Here is a 17340-nt window from a genome sequence, read left to right as displayed (position 1 = left end):
CCGTACAATTATGTCCTACTTTACACCAACTTAGAGTAACTCTTGCTCACTTTCCCCCGCTACTTTCCATGTGTTTTACAGTATAACTAGGCTGCGTCTTAGAGCGTAACTCCCGTATAATTACGTCCTACTTTACACCAACTTCCACAGAAGTACAGAGTAACTCTTGCTCACTTCCCCCACTATTTCCCCCGTGTTTTACAGTATAACTAGGCTGCGTCCTAGAGCGTAACTCCCGTACAATTACGTCCTACTTTACACCAACTTAGAGTAACTCTTGCTCACTTTCCCCCGCTACTTTCCATGTGTTTTACAGTATAACTAGGCTGCGTCTTAGAGCGTAACTCCCGTACAATTATGTCCTACTTTACACCAACTTAGAGTAACTCTTGCTCACTTTCCCCCGCTACTTTCCATGTGTTTTACAGTATAACTAGGCTGCGTCTTAGAGCGTAACTCCCGTACAATTATGTCCTACTTTACACCAGAGTAACTCTTGCTCACTTTCCCCCGCTACTTTCCATGTGTTTTACAGTATAACTAGGCTGCGTCTTAGAGCGTAACTCCCGTACAATTATGTCCTACTTTACACCAACTTAGAGTAACTCTTGCTCACTTTCCCCCGCTACTTTCCATGTGTTTTACAGTATAACTAGGCTGCGTCTTAGAGCGTAACTCCCGTATAATTACGTCCTACTTTACACCAACTTCCACAGAAGTACAGAGTAACTCTTGCTCACTTCCCCCACTATTTCCCCCGTGTTTTACAGTATAACTAGGCTGCGTCCTAGAGCGTAACTCCCGTACAATTACGTCCTACTTTACACCAACTTAGAGTAACTCTTGCTCACTTTCCCCCGCTACTTTCCATGTGTTTTACAGTATAACTAGGCTGCATCTTAGAGCGTAACTCCCGTACAATTATGTCCTACTTTGCCCGGACTTACAGTGTAACTCCTCCTGGTCTTTTTTTCCCCCACCAATCATTTTAAGTACCAGGTATATTAAATTAAATAGTCTGCTGTACAACATGAACACAGCCTTTCGCTCTTTGCAATTGTTACAATCTTGTTTTTTCTAAGTGTCAGCAGGCAAATTTCACCCCTATTCCAGAGATGTACTATTCATTATGGTTTGGAAAAATAATATGTTGGGAAATGGGAATACAGTATGGAAATTGGCTAATAACAGGCTGGCTGGTAGCAAACTTACCTCTCTAAAATGCACATCTATGGAAGTCTCGTACTGTCATCCAAGGGCAAAACACAAACTATACAGTAATAAATCCACAATAATGAGTCATTCTGAGTTATAAAATGTTTTTATTATGTGATTACACAGAAAACACATGACAGGCACTATTCCTCTCATCCATACTCCGTAAGTACAGTAATTTTTATTTATTTCATTTATCCTTTATTTAACCAGGTGAGTCCCATTGAGATTGACATCTTTTACAAGGGAGCCCTGGCCAAGAAGGCAGCAAACCAAAATTACAACAATAAAACATCATAAAACATAAACAGTACATAGATAGGTACATGAAGTACATACAATACACATCAAACTGTAATCAGTGTCTAAGTAGATCTTAATTTCCCTGTAACTAGTGTCTAGGTATAGCCTACCTCTCCTGTAAGTACTGCCAAACTACGGAGAACCGGGCTGTATTATGAAGTTTGCACTGTTATTCCCTCCTTAGTGTGTAAGTACACCCTAGCTCTCCTGGAGGTACACGCTAACTACGGGGAACCAGGCTGTATTATGAAGTTTGCACTGTTATCCCCTCCTTAATGTGTAAGTACACCCTAGCTCTCCTGGAGGTACACGCTAACTACGGGGAACCGGGCTGCATTATGAAGTTTGCGCTGTTATCCCCTCCTTAATGTGTAAGTACACCCTAGCTCTCCTGGAGGTACACGCTAACTACAGGGAACCGGGCTGTACTATGAAGTTTGCACTGTTATCCCCTCCTTAGTGTCTAAGTACAGTCTACTACCACTGTAACTAATGTGTAATTAGAGCCAGTGAGTTAGAACACAGTTACTTCAATGTTTCACAAAATAACATCATCTGAAAACAATCCAAAGATGAAACTAAGTGTCCCTGACAATATAAAATAACACATTTCTACTGGTTTTTGTTGTTTAAATTCAGTTTTGTTCCTTCTGTTATAAACTGTTCAATTTAGTCTTGATCCTTTATTGTGATCCGTTTGGATTTTCTAAGTCAAAAATAGTCAAGTCAGTTTCAGTTGACAAATGTACTTTCTAAGTCAAAAGTCAAGTGGAAAAGATCATTGTGGTACTAATATCATACTGGAGTGTGACACCCAGTGATGGAGATGGAAGAATGTATGAGCTCCTCCGTATAAAAGGTGATCTTGATCCAACTCCTTGGGTCAAGGCAGAGATCGGGGTCATGGGTGGCTAGCCATCTCCCTCGTCAGGTTGAATGTCAAATCCACATGTAATTTTCCACAGAATCTCCAAAAAAACATCACCTGTGCAGAAAGAGAGGTATTACTATGTTGCATCATCAACTTCAATTTCTTTTTGTGGTCATTATCATTATTACGTAAATACATCACAGTAACACAAAGTGAGCAAACTTTTAACTGTAAAGTTTTTCTTGGCATGGAATACTTTATCTTGTCTTTACATTTCACATCATGAATCATTAGCCTTTTAAACCATAACAAGTGGATTACATTTCCTTTTGAACTACAAAGTTTGTGTTTTAAAACATTCTTAACTGTTTTCCACTTAACTATGGATAACAAAACGTATTTCGAAAATGTAGGCTACATCAGTGCACACACCGTATTACACTTGACTGTTCATCGGTCAAATAGCATTCATGACCCAACTATAATGGTGCAAATGTATACAGTACACTAACACAAATACAAACGGCAAGGGGCCACGAGGCAAAACAAGTGCGGCATTTTAGAGTTACAAGTAGGTCGCGAACAGTAATTGCAATGCCAAGTGTAGTGTAGAGGGGAAGCACACACACTATAGCTCTGTCCTGATTCGGGGTCTGCGTGCTTGAAGGACGCAGCCTTCGCGGCCGTGTCCTTCAAGGATGCAGGAGCGTCCTCCGAACACCGCCTCAACCGTTGTGAAATGGGACGGTCTAGCCTTCGGAGGATTTCCTGGTTCTGCGAGCATGTCATGATTTGTGTCGCGTCACGACACAAGGGGCAAAGGCAGTTAATATTTTGTAGTGGTTTATTATTATTGTATTTTATTTATCATATTTTCATGGAGGAGGAGTTGCGTCGGCAGCGGCGGAACCGGCTTATCCACCTTATTTTCAAACATGGAAGTAAATAGTGATCAACTTCCGTTTTTTTTGTGCGTGACTTCCAGTCAGCCGCTTTCCCTCATGCTTTCCCTTACCGGAGCTAACGGTGCAAGCTATTTTTTTTTTCAATTTTCAGTTGTTTATGTTAGTCAATCAGTTAGTTAGTTAGTCTGTGTATTTTGTATAACGTTAGATAACTGTGCCCACGTTTCCGTTATAACGGAAATTTATTCCCTCTAAACGCGAATAAATCGCACGTCAATCATAAACTATGAACCAAAAAAGCACAATCTATCCCGAGTGAGACAAACTGTTTGATCCCCGTCTCCAGTGTACCAGCAGAGAACCTGCAGAACCGAATCAGCGAAAAAACACACCGGGCTACACAGCCTCTCTACCTGAGCAGCTGAAGCTGCGGCTCGCAGCCTCGACACACAGACACACAGACGGTGCTTCTGCATGCCAGCCAAACGTGTGCGCACCTGTGAGAAATAAATATGTGAGGTGTACGCTGCTTTTCTATCTTTTTTTCCCTTTTCTTTCTTTCTTTCTTTCTGTCAGCGACATACACTCCTAACACAGGACGGGTTGTTTTAATTGATAGCACCTGAATCAGCATGTACGCATCAACCATCCAGCCGTTACAACATGATTGAGCTAGCAAAGCAGTTTTGTGTTGCTATGTGTGGTATTTATTCAGTTTTGGGAAATCACGATGTCTAGAAAGCATCAGTGGCTGCAGCTGACAGGGACAGCTAGCGTTAACACTAGCAGCAAAGCTAACATCAGGATCGTCATCCGTTAAAAGCCTCCCGTTGTCGGATACGACATGAAACTACTCCAGTTAGCTCAATCATGTTGTAACTAAGACATCCGCTGGAGAAAATATTTTTTTCACGGGCCACTTTGTGAGTTTAGTGAGTTATTACAGACACGGCTAACGGCTAACAGCTAACGGTAGGCCAGCTAATCTACGATAACCATGTTATTAATTACACACAGAGAAAATACTAATGTTTGTTCAGTCATTGTGTTTATAGACTTTACAAACATCAGATTAGTCTAAACGGTGATATAGTGACGTGAAAAATGTGATATATACATATATATATAGCTAAACTCAGCAAGGTAAACAACAAGGGGATTCCCATTTACACAGTGGTAAGAGTGCTGGACCGGAAGTGTCGCACAAAAAAACAGAAGCTGGCTGCGTTCTGTTTTGCCTCCGTGTTTCCGTGAAAAATAAGGTGGATATGACGGGCGTCTTCTGCAGCACAAGCTAACATCGCTAGCTGCGTTAGCATCAACTCACCAAGACGTTGATAAATGCATTAACACTCCCACAGCACAGGTCCTCGGTCCCTCCCTCACGTCTCCTGCGAGGATCTCGGAGTGTTATTGTTGTGTTTACAGCAACACTTCTCACCGTAGACATTGTGTAGTTTCACTTGATTCCCTCCATCGTCTGACTCCTGTGCCTGCGCAGTACAAGCTTGTCCCCTCGGCCTCGCTGAGAGGTGGTACTTCCTGTCTTAACCAATGGGAAATGTGCACCTCCCTGTTTGACCAATGACTGCAGGTCTAAGCAGAGTGGCTGTGATTGACACCTTGTTTGATCAATGAGACTATGCCAGAGCGATCTAGTAATTGACAGTTAACAACGTAAAACCTAACAAACAAACAAACAAACAAACAAACATTAAAGCAACTTCAAGACAACTGAGGAATCATACGGGAATATTGTAAGAAAATAAACCCGGTACTTTCTCTGTTGACAATGTCAAGCAAACTATGTCCCTCTGATGTTACAGCAAGGGACCTGTGATTAGGTGTTCTGTTCAATTCACTTTTGTGTCACAAACTAATACCATACAACATGTCCTCAGACAATTTTTGCATAAAATAAGAAAAAAAGAATTGATGAGATGTCAATCTCAATGGGACTCACCTGGTTAAAATAAATAAAAATTACTGTACTTACGGAGTATGGATGAGAGGAATAGTGCCTGTCATGTGTTTTCTGTGTAATCACATAATAAAAACATTTTATAACTCTGAATGACTCATTATTGTGGATTTATTACTGTATAGGTTGTGTTTTGCCCTTGGATGACAGTATGAGACTTCCATAGATGTGCATTTTAGAGAGGTAAGTTTGCTACCAGCCAGCCTGTTATTAGCCAGTTTCCATACTGTATTCCCATTTCCCAACATATTATTTTTCCAAACCATAATGAATAGTACATCTCTGGAATAGGGGTGAAATTTGCCTGCTGACACTTAGAAAAAACAAGATTGTAACAATTGCAAAGAGCGAAAGGCTGTATTCATGTTGTACAGCAGACTATTTAATTTAATATACCTGGTACTTAAAATGATTGGTGGGGAAAAAAAGACCAGGAGGAGTTACACTGTAAGTCCGGGCAAAGTAGGACATAATTGTACGGGAGTTACGCTCTAAGACGCAGCCTAGTTATACTGTAAAACACATGGAAAGTAGCGGGGGAAAGTGAGCAAGAGTTACTCTAAGTTGGTGTAAAGTAGGACGTAATTGTACGGGAGTTACGCTCTAAGACGCAGCCTGGTTATACTGTAAAACACATGGAAAGTAGCGGGGGAAAGTGAGCAAGAGTTACTCTAAGTTGGTGTAAAGTAGGACGTAATTATACGGGAGTTACGCTCTAAGACGCAGCCTAGTTATACGAGCGAGAGTTACGCAGTACTTCTGTTAAATTAGGTGCAAAGTGAGTGGTAGGTACGCTCTAAGTGAGCGGTAGGTACGCTCTAAGTCGCAGGCCGTATTATGTAGTGTTACCAAAAAATCATGTGAATTGTAGAAGTCATCATTAAAATATCTCAGTTATATTGAACGTATGCAACTCAGTCATCAATGTTATAGTTGCTTCACTACACAGACACAGAAGTCCCACTTAAAAAAAATCAAAACCTTTTTACGTATATGTTATATTTAGAGTATTTTTACTGCCTTACCTTTCTGTCAGACAGCCTGTTCCAACAGAGAAGCCATAACTGGTTTCAGTTCCCAATCTATGCTCTCATCAAAGCCAACAGACTCAAATTTTAGCTCACTTAACATGGGAGCTGCTGGTCTACTGCTGCTTTGATCAGTTAGTTAGTTTGTGTTATTGTGTGGCTTTGGTGAATCAGAGCTAACCCTTTTAAAATTTAAAGTCACACAATAACACACACAAAAAAAACAACAACTGATTGAGGCAGCAGTAAACTGGCAGCTCCTGTGTTTAGCGATGTTAAATCATTGTTTTTCTCATGAGAGGGCTGTAAGGAGAGCAATACAACAGCCTCAGTTCCCCTTCAGAAATTTCTGTGTAATGGTAAGGTAAAGTGGTGAAAATACTCTCAATATATCATACACTTTAACTGATTTTGATTTATTTTAGGTGGGACTTTCTTCAGGTGGCTATGTTACATGTTTTGGTGCTAACCCCGTTCCACAGCAGTATATTGCATAGCTTCCATATCGGTACTCTAGCCCGATTCTACAAACTGGGGGCGTGCCAACTGACATCTTCTGTATGTAATACAATGACTTTGCATAAGTACCTCATACAACCCCACTTTAAAAAAAATCAGAACTATCTCTTTAAAAGGCGATGCTACAGTATGTCAATGTTTTGTTCACAACTTTAGTTAGCTACCCCTAAGAGGCCAAAATAATAGACTAAGCTTCCAATTAATTTGCTGAGAAGGAAGTGAGATTAATGGCAATACTGTGTGATTATTGAGGCTTCACTTTATGTCAGGTATTATGAAAGCTAGATCTCCAAGAAATCATGCACCACGGCACCAGAGGATGAACTTTTTCCATTTTGAGCACTTTTTGACCTTTCCTTTGGATAGGCTGACCAAACGTCCTCTTTTGCCCGGACATGTCCACTTTTCACGTCCTGTCCGGGGCATCCGGGGGATGTTTATAAATTGATGATAATGTCCGGTTTTCCTTGTGTGTGTTAGAGTGTGGCACGGGCGCATATTTCTGTCCAAACCCGACAGTCATTCTGTGTTGTTATGTCCGAAACCGAACCGGGCCCGACATTATTTAATTACTAAAGCACTGAGTTTGTGTCACACAGTTGTTATGGTTACAGGCTATTTAACAGGCCGGGCGTGCACCATGGGTGCTCCGCGGAGAGGGAGACCTCCGTGTTTGAGACGGGAGCGGGAGGCGAAAGGTCAGAGGCTTCCAGCAAGGGGAGAGGGAGAAATATAACAAAATAAGATAAAATAGGAAAAACCTGTCTCCCTCTTTTATTTAATTTTCAGCATTTAATCAAGGTGGAGGCTGGCGGCGGGAGGTCCGAGGCTTCCAGCGAGGGGAGAGGTAGAAACAAACAGCCAATGTGTGTGTGTGTTCTGTTCAAATGTTGTCACGTAAATAACAGTCCCCAGGCAATAACAGGACAGACAATAGGATTTTATTTATTTTTACACTACATTTTCACTGAAAGCTGACCGAATCCGACCCGAGCCCAAATACAATTTATACATTTTTGACCGAACCCGGCCCAAACCGTCGGGTAGGCCTACCGTTGGGACCCGTCAGGCTTGGATCAGGTAGCCACACTCTAGTGTGTGTATGTGTTCCCTATCTATAGGGGCCTATCTGAATTTCTGTCTTTGAGAGATATTATTTTGTAATATAACTGAATTTTCTATCCATACATATAAACTTTAAATATATTAAAATTATAAGGCATCTTTGAGTAAACTGCGAGTATCATTTAAGTAGGCTATCTCGTGGCCGGGCCGAGTGTCCTCTTTTTTGGAAATCAAAATATGGTCACCCTACCTTTGGAAGCACCCTCAGGACCAGGATCATTATTGTGGTAATATGTTCCATCTGTGGAGTGTCATGAACAACACAGACACTTGCACATTTAATTCAGTCCAATATCCATACAATAAATACGACTTTGTGAAGCTGTTAATGTTCAGTCTGTCAAAGAGCTGTTGACCTTTTAGAATTGTTTATATCACATTATATTGTCTGGTGTTTTTGTCATTTTGTTCACCTGCTGGGTGTTTAGAGCATCTATGTTTCTATTTCATCCCTGCTGACCGCCAGAGGCAGTGCTTTAAGCACTGAATATTCCCTTCGCGCATGCGCAGTTCGAGTATGTATACCAACAATGTCACCTGTGAACCCTGGATGACCCGAAAGAGACTATATCTTCCGGTGACATCAGAGGATCATTTCCTTTTCATCTTCTCATGCGCAGGTTGCTTTTGGAAGCATTGCAACTGCATTTCAAACTTATATCCCGTCGCTAATAGTTCTGTGGCCATTTTTGGTCGGAGCAGTGGATATTCGCCAGGAACTGCGACGGCATTCTTTCCCTCTTGAGAGGTGTTTACTTACGTTTGGTTCAGTGTGGACGTGGTGTGTCCCTTTGTCGGTAAGGCAGTGTTTCACTTCCCTATCCGGAGAAATTATGTAACTCCTAAGTTTACCTACTTTGTTAAACGTGTCGGTGAAAGTTGCGTTTGCGCAACATCTTCCTGGCACTTGATTTACTCTGATTGAGTTAATGTTCTCTGTTTCTGGAGTTTTTTCCAGTGGAGGGTTGCATTAGTGCTCCCCAGTTGCCAGCATGTATAGCCTGTTGTTTATTTAGCGGTAGCATCCGCAGTAAAGTTTCGGGGCTCTGATTAGTTATCTGTCTTTTGGTTAACACTAGTGTCTGTGCTCTTGCCTTTTGACAAGCCTTTGCTGGTGAAAGCTAGAGTTAGTGCTCCTTGTTCCCAGCATATGGCGAATATATCTATATATCTATATAGCTATATCCATAACTGTATATGCAACAATTTACAGCTGCCGAATTTCTGGGGTTGCATTGTGTATTAAGCCTCTGCTGGTATAGGCAGCGTACGTGCTTCCTCCCTCCAGCATATGGTCTCTGTACTCCAGATTACCAGCTAACTGCAGCGTTCATGCTCAGGTTATCTGCACTGTTGTTTCTCTACACTCCCTTGGGATTTCGCCTCTGCTGGTATAGGCAGTGTACGCGCTCCCTCCCTCCAGTTTACAGCTTCTGCACTCCAGCTAACCGCAGCGCTCGCGCTCAGGTTATCTGCAGCATTGTTTCTCTACACTGTCTTGGGATTTCGCCTCTGCTAGTAAAGGCAGCTTACGTGCTCCCTCCCTCCAGTTTACGGCTTCTGTACTCCAGCTAACCGCAGCATTTGCATTCAGGTTATCTGCAGCTTGGACAGGTGCGCATTAGCTGGTGTGGCAGTGTTCCCCCAGTGCCACCATGATGGATAACACCCATTACTGCACTTCCTGTGGGGCTCTTCTGCAGCCAGATGATGGCCAGGATCCCTGCCCTATATGCCTTGGACTGGAGCACCTAAAGGAGGTACTCTCTGAAAATCCTTGTATAAACTGCAGCTACATGCCTCGGACAGTGAGGGCTGCCAGACTGGCAGAGCTGGAACAGCCAGAGGGTGAGGGTGACCTCACCCCATCAGGCCAAGTGTCTTCACCCCAACATCGACACTCTAAGCGTCGGGCTGAGGCCACTGCAGCTGCGCCCTCCAGAAAAAAGACACCGCCAGCATTTTGGTGGCAACTCGGTTGTGCCAATTTTTGTGTTTATAGCCACAGCAGTCTAACCTTTGTTGGTGAAGGCAGTGCTCTCGATCCCACTCCCAGCATAGGTGTGTTTTCAGCCTATTGAGTTTATAGTTAGCTGAGGTGTTTATGCTTAAGCTTAACTTATATATATTTGTTGCAACCCTTGTTGGTGACGGTAGTGTGTTCGCTCCCCCTCCCAGCATTTGTTGTTATTCTTTGGGTCCCTGGCAGCTATGCACGATGCAGCAAAAGTGGGCCTGGATCGCATGGCAGCTATCGAGCCTACCATCGAATCCCTCATCGTTTCCCCTGATGAGGCTCTGCAACGGGATGCTAGGTGCCCTCGACCCCAGTGTCGGATCACCGACGACCTTCTCACAAGGGCTTATGATGCTGGAGTACGGCCGGTCACATAGGCAACTCCCTATCACACCTCATGCTCGCCCTCTCAGCTTCTCTGCAGGGGGGCAATGTGAATGCGGATGCCATGACTTTTTGTGACGCGTCACTAGAGGCATTCTGCCTTCTGTCCAGGGAAATCGGACAGATGATCTCCATCATAATTCAAACCCGTCGCCAAGTCTGGCTTTCACAGTCTAATTTGACGGAAGCATCTAGGAGAACTCTCCATAGTCTCACTGTGGAACCAGGAGAGATATTTGGTCCAGCGCGCAGGAAGCGCTGAAGCGAACCATCCAGGTGGGGCAGACCAGGCAGCAGCTTGCAGGTCTTCGACATATGCCTCCCCCCAGCAGACCAAGGGGCTCTGTGGCCGCCTCCCGAGCTCGCTTACCACGACCAGCTCACTCCAGTGGCCGTCGTGAGTCTCAGCATCCTGTGCAGAGGCCAGCCCGTGACTTTCGTGACTCTGCCAGCCTGCCCTCCAGGCAACCTCAAGCCCTGGATTATTGGGCTGCTCACGCTTCAGACCCGTGGGTGGTTGCCACTTTAACCCATGGGTACAAGCTTTAATTCCGACGCCGGCCCCCTACATCCAGCCGGGTCAGAATGACCATCATCAACGACCCGGCAAAAGCCCTAGCATTGGACCAGGAGTTCTGCCCTCCTTGCACCCCCTGTCACACCCCAGGGGGTTCTACTCAACATACTTCCTCGTGTCAAAAAAGGCCGGCGGATTTCGTCCAGTCTTAGATCTGCGGGGACTGAACAGGTTTATGAAGGTCATGCCATTCCACATGTTGACCACGGCAGATGTTCTGCGAACTGTTGCCCAGGGAGAATGGTTTACGTCCATAGACCTGAGGGACACTTATTTTCATGCCCCCACTGCCCATCAACACCGGCAGTTTCTGCGTTTTGCCTTTTGAGGCCACCACTGGCAGTTCAGGGTGCTACCATTCAGGCTCTCCCTCTCCCCAAGGGTGTTCACAAGCTGTGGCAGTGGCCCTTGCGCCTCTGCAGTCTCAGGGCATAAAGATTCTTCCATACCTCGGTGATTGGCTGATCTGTGCCCCATCCCGGACTCAGGTGTCCCAAGATACAGAGTGTCTCCTGTTCGACGTGGCCCACCTAGGCCTTAAGGTAAATATGGAGAAGAGTTGTCTCATCTCTCAGACCACAATTTTCATTGGTGTAGAACTGAACACTGTAACTATGACAGCTTGTCCATCCCCCACCGTGTGGCAGACATCCTGCACCTTCTTCCCCTATTCCAAAGGGGACGTCTGTTGCCCTTGGTCACATTTCTTCGGCTTTGGGAAAACTAACATCCGTTTCAGCTGTTGTTCTGCTGGGCTTGCTATTGCTGCGCCCCCTGCAGAGGTAGTTCCACTTGGATGCCAGGCGGCACAGACGCAGGAAGCTCAGGGTGTCGCAGCAGTGTCTCCTCACCCTGGCCCCATGGAGGGACAGTGCCTACATGACAAGGGGTGTCTCTATGGGCTCCATCTCATCTTGCAGGGAGACTGTCACTACAGATGCCTGCCCCTTGGGAATGGGTGCAGTGTGGCAGAGCAGGACGGCTCACGGACAGTGGTCCGTGGATGACCGCGCCGAACACATCAATGTACTGGAGTTGTGAGTGGTGCACCTAGCTCTCAAGCACTTCCAACCATACCTGAGGGGCAAGCATGTCCTCATACGGTCAGACAACACCTCAACCGTGTATCATATCAACCATCAGGGTGGGGTCAAGTCTGCATGGATGCTACAGGTGTCACAGGATCTCCTGACCTGGGCAGCCCCCCCGCTTGATCAGCCTACGGGCAATATATCTACTGGGAAAGCAGAACCACCTTGCAGACTTCCTCTCCCGTCAAAAGCCTCCATCAGGGGAGTGGCGCCTCCACCCGGAGGTGGTGCACACCATCTGGAGCCTCTTTGGCAGAGCAGAGGTGGACCTCTTCGCCTCAGAGGCGTCAACCCACTGCCCTCAGTGGTTCTCCTTGGCAGAGTTGACCAGCCCTCTAGGCCAGGATGCTCTGGCTCACCCTTGGCCAGAGGGTCTTTTATATGCCTTCCCACCGCTTCCTCTGATTCGGCCAGTACTTCAGAGAGTTCTTCAGGAGGGTGACAGGATTCTGCTGGTGGCCCCCTTCTGGCCAGGGAGGACATGGTTTCCTCTACTGCACAGACTCTGTCGCGGCGCGCTGTGGCGCCTCCCCAATGGGAGAGATCTCCTGTCCCAGCTAGGGGGTCGGATCTGGCATCCCAAACCCCAATGCCTCCAACTGTGTGTGTGGCTGCTGGAGGGCCCGAACCGCTGCTGAGCAGCTGTGTGGACCCCGTCAGGCACACCATAATGCATGCCAGAGTGCCATCCACTCGTTTGCAGTATGACAATAGATGGAAGCTATTTTCCAACTGGTGTACGGGTTGGAGTGAAGACCCAATACATTGCTCTGTGCCTACAATCCTTGGATTCTTGCAGTCCCTCCTAGACAAAGGCTGCTCTCCTTCTACTTTGAAAGTGTATGTGGCAGCCATATCATGTCGACATGCTAGGGTCGACAATGGCACAGTGGGGAGCCACAGTCTGGTGTCCCTCTTCTCGAAGGGGTCTCGGAGGGTGCTCCAAGAGCCACGAGACTCCCAGCATGGGATCTTCCCCTGGTGCTGGATGCACTGTGCAGGCCTCCCTTTGAACCTTTGGCACAGGCAGAGCTGAAGTGGGTGTCATATAAGGCCACGTTCCTCCTGGCCATTCCCTCGGCGAAGTGTGTCAGTGAGCTGCACGCTCTGTCTTCCAGTGACTCATGTCTGAGGTGAAACACAGATGGATCAGGGGTCACTCTATGGCCGAACCCAGCGTTCCTCCCTAAGGTGCTGTCACGCTTGCACCTCAACCAGCCTATAAGGCTTGCACGGTTTGACCCTCCATCAGGAGGAAGGGGTGACAAGTCGGACAAGGGTGACAAGCGTCTGTCACACTGGATTGTGGATGTCATCTGCAATGCATATGGGGCGAGTAACCATCCCCTGCCATCCGGTGTGAGGTGCCACTCTACCAGGAGTGTCTCCACATCTTGGGCGGCCCTGAGAGGAGTATCCCTGGAGGACATTTGTGCTGCTGCCTCGTGGGCATCACCAGACACTTTCTCCAGGTTCTACAGGGTGAATGTTGCCACTCCCCATCCACTGGATGTGGTTCTGTTACCAGAAACCTCCGATTCTACTCATTGAGGTTTGTAATCTGGATTCCTCGTGACTTTGCTGGTATGAGTCATTCAGTGCTTAAAGCACCGCCTCTGGCGGTCAGCAGGGATGAAATAGAACGAAAGTTACAAATGTAACTACGGTTCTATGAATCCCGAATGACCGCCAGAGCACTCTGTCACTCAGAATCCTCATGTTCTCGCAACAAGATTCTGTAGGAAATGATCCTCTGATGTCACCGGAAGATATAGTCTCTTTCGGGTCATCCAGGGGTCACAGGTGACATTGTTGGTATACATACTCGAACTGCGCATGCGCGAAGGGGAATATTCAGTGCTTAAAGCACCGCCTCTGGTGGTCATTTGGGATTCATGGAACTGTAGTTACATTTGTGACTTTCGATACTCACCCTTGCATCAGGCTGCCGTTGCTGTCCTCGTATAAAAAAATCACTTCCTGTTCTAAGTAATGTTATGGAACTGAGACACAGTATTTGCAACTAATGTGTTTAGAAATACATACACATTTCTGCATCACTTCCCCAAAGTGGGGACAATTTTCAAACTACCGTGGCAAGACTTTGTAAAAACCCAAGCAACCTTAAAACCCATAAACCAGCAAGGCCACAGCATTTGACACATGTTTTACACACTCATCAGAGTGAGACCTTGCATCTACATTTGATTTGTCACTTATTTTTCAGGTTTTTTCTTTAATTTGGCACTCATTCCTAGACATCTTATAAAAAGACTGCTACCTAATGAAGAGTCAAGTGTCATTCTAAAACCCTATCCTAATGTCTGGCCAGTGCAGTGTTTTGTCATACACAGTGATCAATTTAAAAAGATCTTAGCAGAGTTGAGGCTCTCAGTAGCACATTAACTGTTTCTCTTTCACACTACACACTGACAATAGCTGCCAGGGGTTGAAGCTGCCTAATAGACTACAGAAACCAGACTTTTTCACTTTTAGTCAAGTGCTTCTCATTTGTTTTTCTGGAATGGATCTGTACACAGATGTTTAAAAAATGTGGCATACCATCTTCTCAGTTTGGCACAGTTCCAATGTCCCCCCTGAGCTCTGAACTCTCACAGACTTAAAGAGTAACTTCAGTATTTTTTTACCTGGACCCTGTTTTCCCATGTTTGTGTCTAAGTGACAAATGGGAACAACAATTTTTGAATTTAAGTGAGAGGACTGCAGCTGGCAGCAGCGAAACAGCTGCAATGTAACCACTTGGGGCAATTGTGTACCCTCAATTTATGTCCACTAAAAGTGCCTGTTTTTGCCACCGGCTGGCTCAGATTATTAATATAAGTGTCTGCCAGCATTATGGACAGGATCCTTACAGAGAAAGACCTTTGTATTTAAGAGTAATTTCCTTTTAGTTTCACCCAAAACAATCCCAAAATTGCTATTGCCAAACTCACCAGACTCCATTCCAAGAAACAGTAATTTTAGTTTGTACAAAGGCAGCACATTTTCCACATCTAACTGAGTGAATAAGATTGGAACAGTGGAAAGACAAACCATGACTGCTTTTGTGAGTTTTATTTTTTGTGGACTTTGAATGAAACAAGTTTTATGATAAAATGACTGAGTCAGTCTTTATACCGGTTCAAATCACCTGGTACATTTGTTTTGGAGAAGAAGAGACCTTGTGGATAACTTGGCTCCCGGTAAAACCCTCCTGAACATTTGGATCTAAAGTTATCAGAGAAAAAGGATGAACATTAGCAGGTGTAGGTCAATGGCCCGGTTCAAACATGCCAAACAGCATTGGAGACACCCTGATTTGTAACTTGAAACTGCTTTATTTGGAGTTTTTGATGGTTTTAATCACCTGGTCCATTTGTTTGGGAGAGGAGGCGATATCTGCTGCTCCTGGTAAAAACCTCCTGAACGATGAACACTAAAGGAATTCTAACTGCGAGAAGTTTCAGCTGGTTGACAACTGCAATCCTCTCTGCTAAACACCAATAAATCTCCCTATATCTTACACACTGGACCTATAAGCAAATCAGACTTTCAGAATAAACAGACTCAGGGCTTCTCAATGTCAAGGATGTTTCCTTCTTCCTTCCTTGTCCTTTTAAGTTGGGTCGTACAAAGGGTAGGCAAGACTCCTTCCTGTAGCATTCGGTGAACACATATTGGAACAGGCTAGCAAGTGCTCAGGTGTGCGTCATTGAAAAGGCCCTGCCCTCAATTCTGGCAAGTGGTGCGCAAAGATTGCACTTCATGCCCGCTGAGGATACACACATGCATCCTTGAAAATTCTCTGAAGGAAGGACTCAGAATTCACAGAATCCTTGACAATGGAACAGTCCTTTGGCTGGATTAGATTATGTAGCCTCCTTGAAGTTTAAGGATCATTCCTTCACTTTGAGAAGCACCAAATCTGACAGAGCCCTCAAACACTTTGCAGATCTGTGTAGCACATCAGTACAACAGCAGGACAGCCCTAAGCCCTCACTGACTTGGTAGGACATCTGTACCTAAGTTTGTGAGTATGTACGTAGGGGTACTGGATAAAGGCCTTTGAAATGACATGAAAAAGTCACATGATTTGGGAGCTTTACCATATTCAATGTCTGAAAGACAAAAACAACTAAGTTCAGCAATTAGTATCTCAAATAGATAATGGGCCTACTGTTATTTTCATTAACCAGTATGTTCAAAATACGAGAGAGATACATGACAATAAGTGGGGATATACAGTTTGCCATAATAAATAATAGAACAGACAGGAAATTTGGGAACCTGTTTACAAATTTACATCATGGGCTCAACACAGACCACAGTGTAAAATATAATTTAATGCATTGAAATAATACTACTTTTGTTATGCTGCTATTCATTCTTTGTTGAGGCTGTCACAGAGGAGATGATTCAACACAATCACTTAGACGTTTAAGGCTGTAATTTGTCATTTATATCAATGATAGTCCTGTTTTCTGTCCACCTGGTGGACACTTACAGCACTTACACTCTTTTACTCCTTTTCCACTAAAATAGAACAGATTCCGTTCCAGTTCCCACGCCTAATATTGAACTGTTCGGAGCATTTTTACAGAAAATGTTTGGTTCAAAACCCAAAAAGTTGGTTCCCAGTTGGATCCAAAAAAATAGCAGCTTTTCATCAAACTAACGTGTGAACCATGGCTACATCAGTGGGCGTGTCATATTCTACGGGTGGGAAAGACAGGTTGGTAAAGTGAACAGTGTAGAAGTCAAGTGAGAAATTGTCAAAGCTCATGCAGCAGCCTCATTAATAGTCGGTCCATGCTTTGTTGTTTTTTTGGGGGGTAAAAACAAATATTTGTTGTAATAGAACAAAAGTTTGTAGGTAATCAATCAATCTGCTCATGACACCAGTGATTACAATGGTACTGATCAAAACTGGTGGAAACACGGCACATTTGTGCACAAGTTAGAACCAAGGTTTCAGGAAACATGAAAGGAACCAGTTCAAGAACAGGCCTCCAGGAAAGCCACTGAGCTTGCAGCCAATTTTTCCCAGTGGCCCCTTTGTATAGCACTGAAAAAATTCTCTGCTGCACAAAAAAACATTTTCCCCATAGGCCACCATTGTGACGACGACCATTGTCGTCTGTAAAAATGTTGACAGGACACCTCCAACTGCAAACAAGGACAATTGTAACTCTTCGTATTATGATTTTTAAGACATGGTTGTTTTATATTTGTGAAAACTTTCCTCAAGCTGCGAAGTCTATGAGTCGAGTGGGAACTCGCATGCAGAGCCAGTAGGAGAAACACTTCTGTACATATATGTGTGT

The 17340-nt window shown here is 44.7% G+C and overlaps 1 long non-coding RNA gene across 1 annotated transcript; it reads right to left on the bottom strand.

The window, feature by feature from the left end:
* Positions 1-1307: 1307 nt before the first annotated feature.
* Positions 1308-4792, bottom strand: LOC144464303 (uncharacterized). Its single transcript, XR_013492058.1, has 2 exons — positions 4622-4792; positions 1308-2503 (listed from the first exon to the last, which is right to left on the bottom strand). It is a non-coding gene; the product is annotated as an uncharacterized LOC144464303 (long non-coding RNA).
* Positions 4793-17340: the final 12548 nt, after the last annotated feature.

This window comes from Epinephelus lanceolatus, chromosome 9 (genome assembly GCF_041903045.1).
Source record: "Epinephelus lanceolatus isolate andai-2023 chromosome 9, ASM4190304v1, whole genome shotgun sequence".
Lineage (NCBI taxonomy): Eukaryota > Metazoa > Chordata > Actinopteri > Perciformes > Serranidae > Epinephelus > Epinephelus lanceolatus.
The sequence above is the reverse complement of the archived record's forward strand: the minus strand, read 5'-3'. Positions and strand labels throughout refer to the sequence as shown.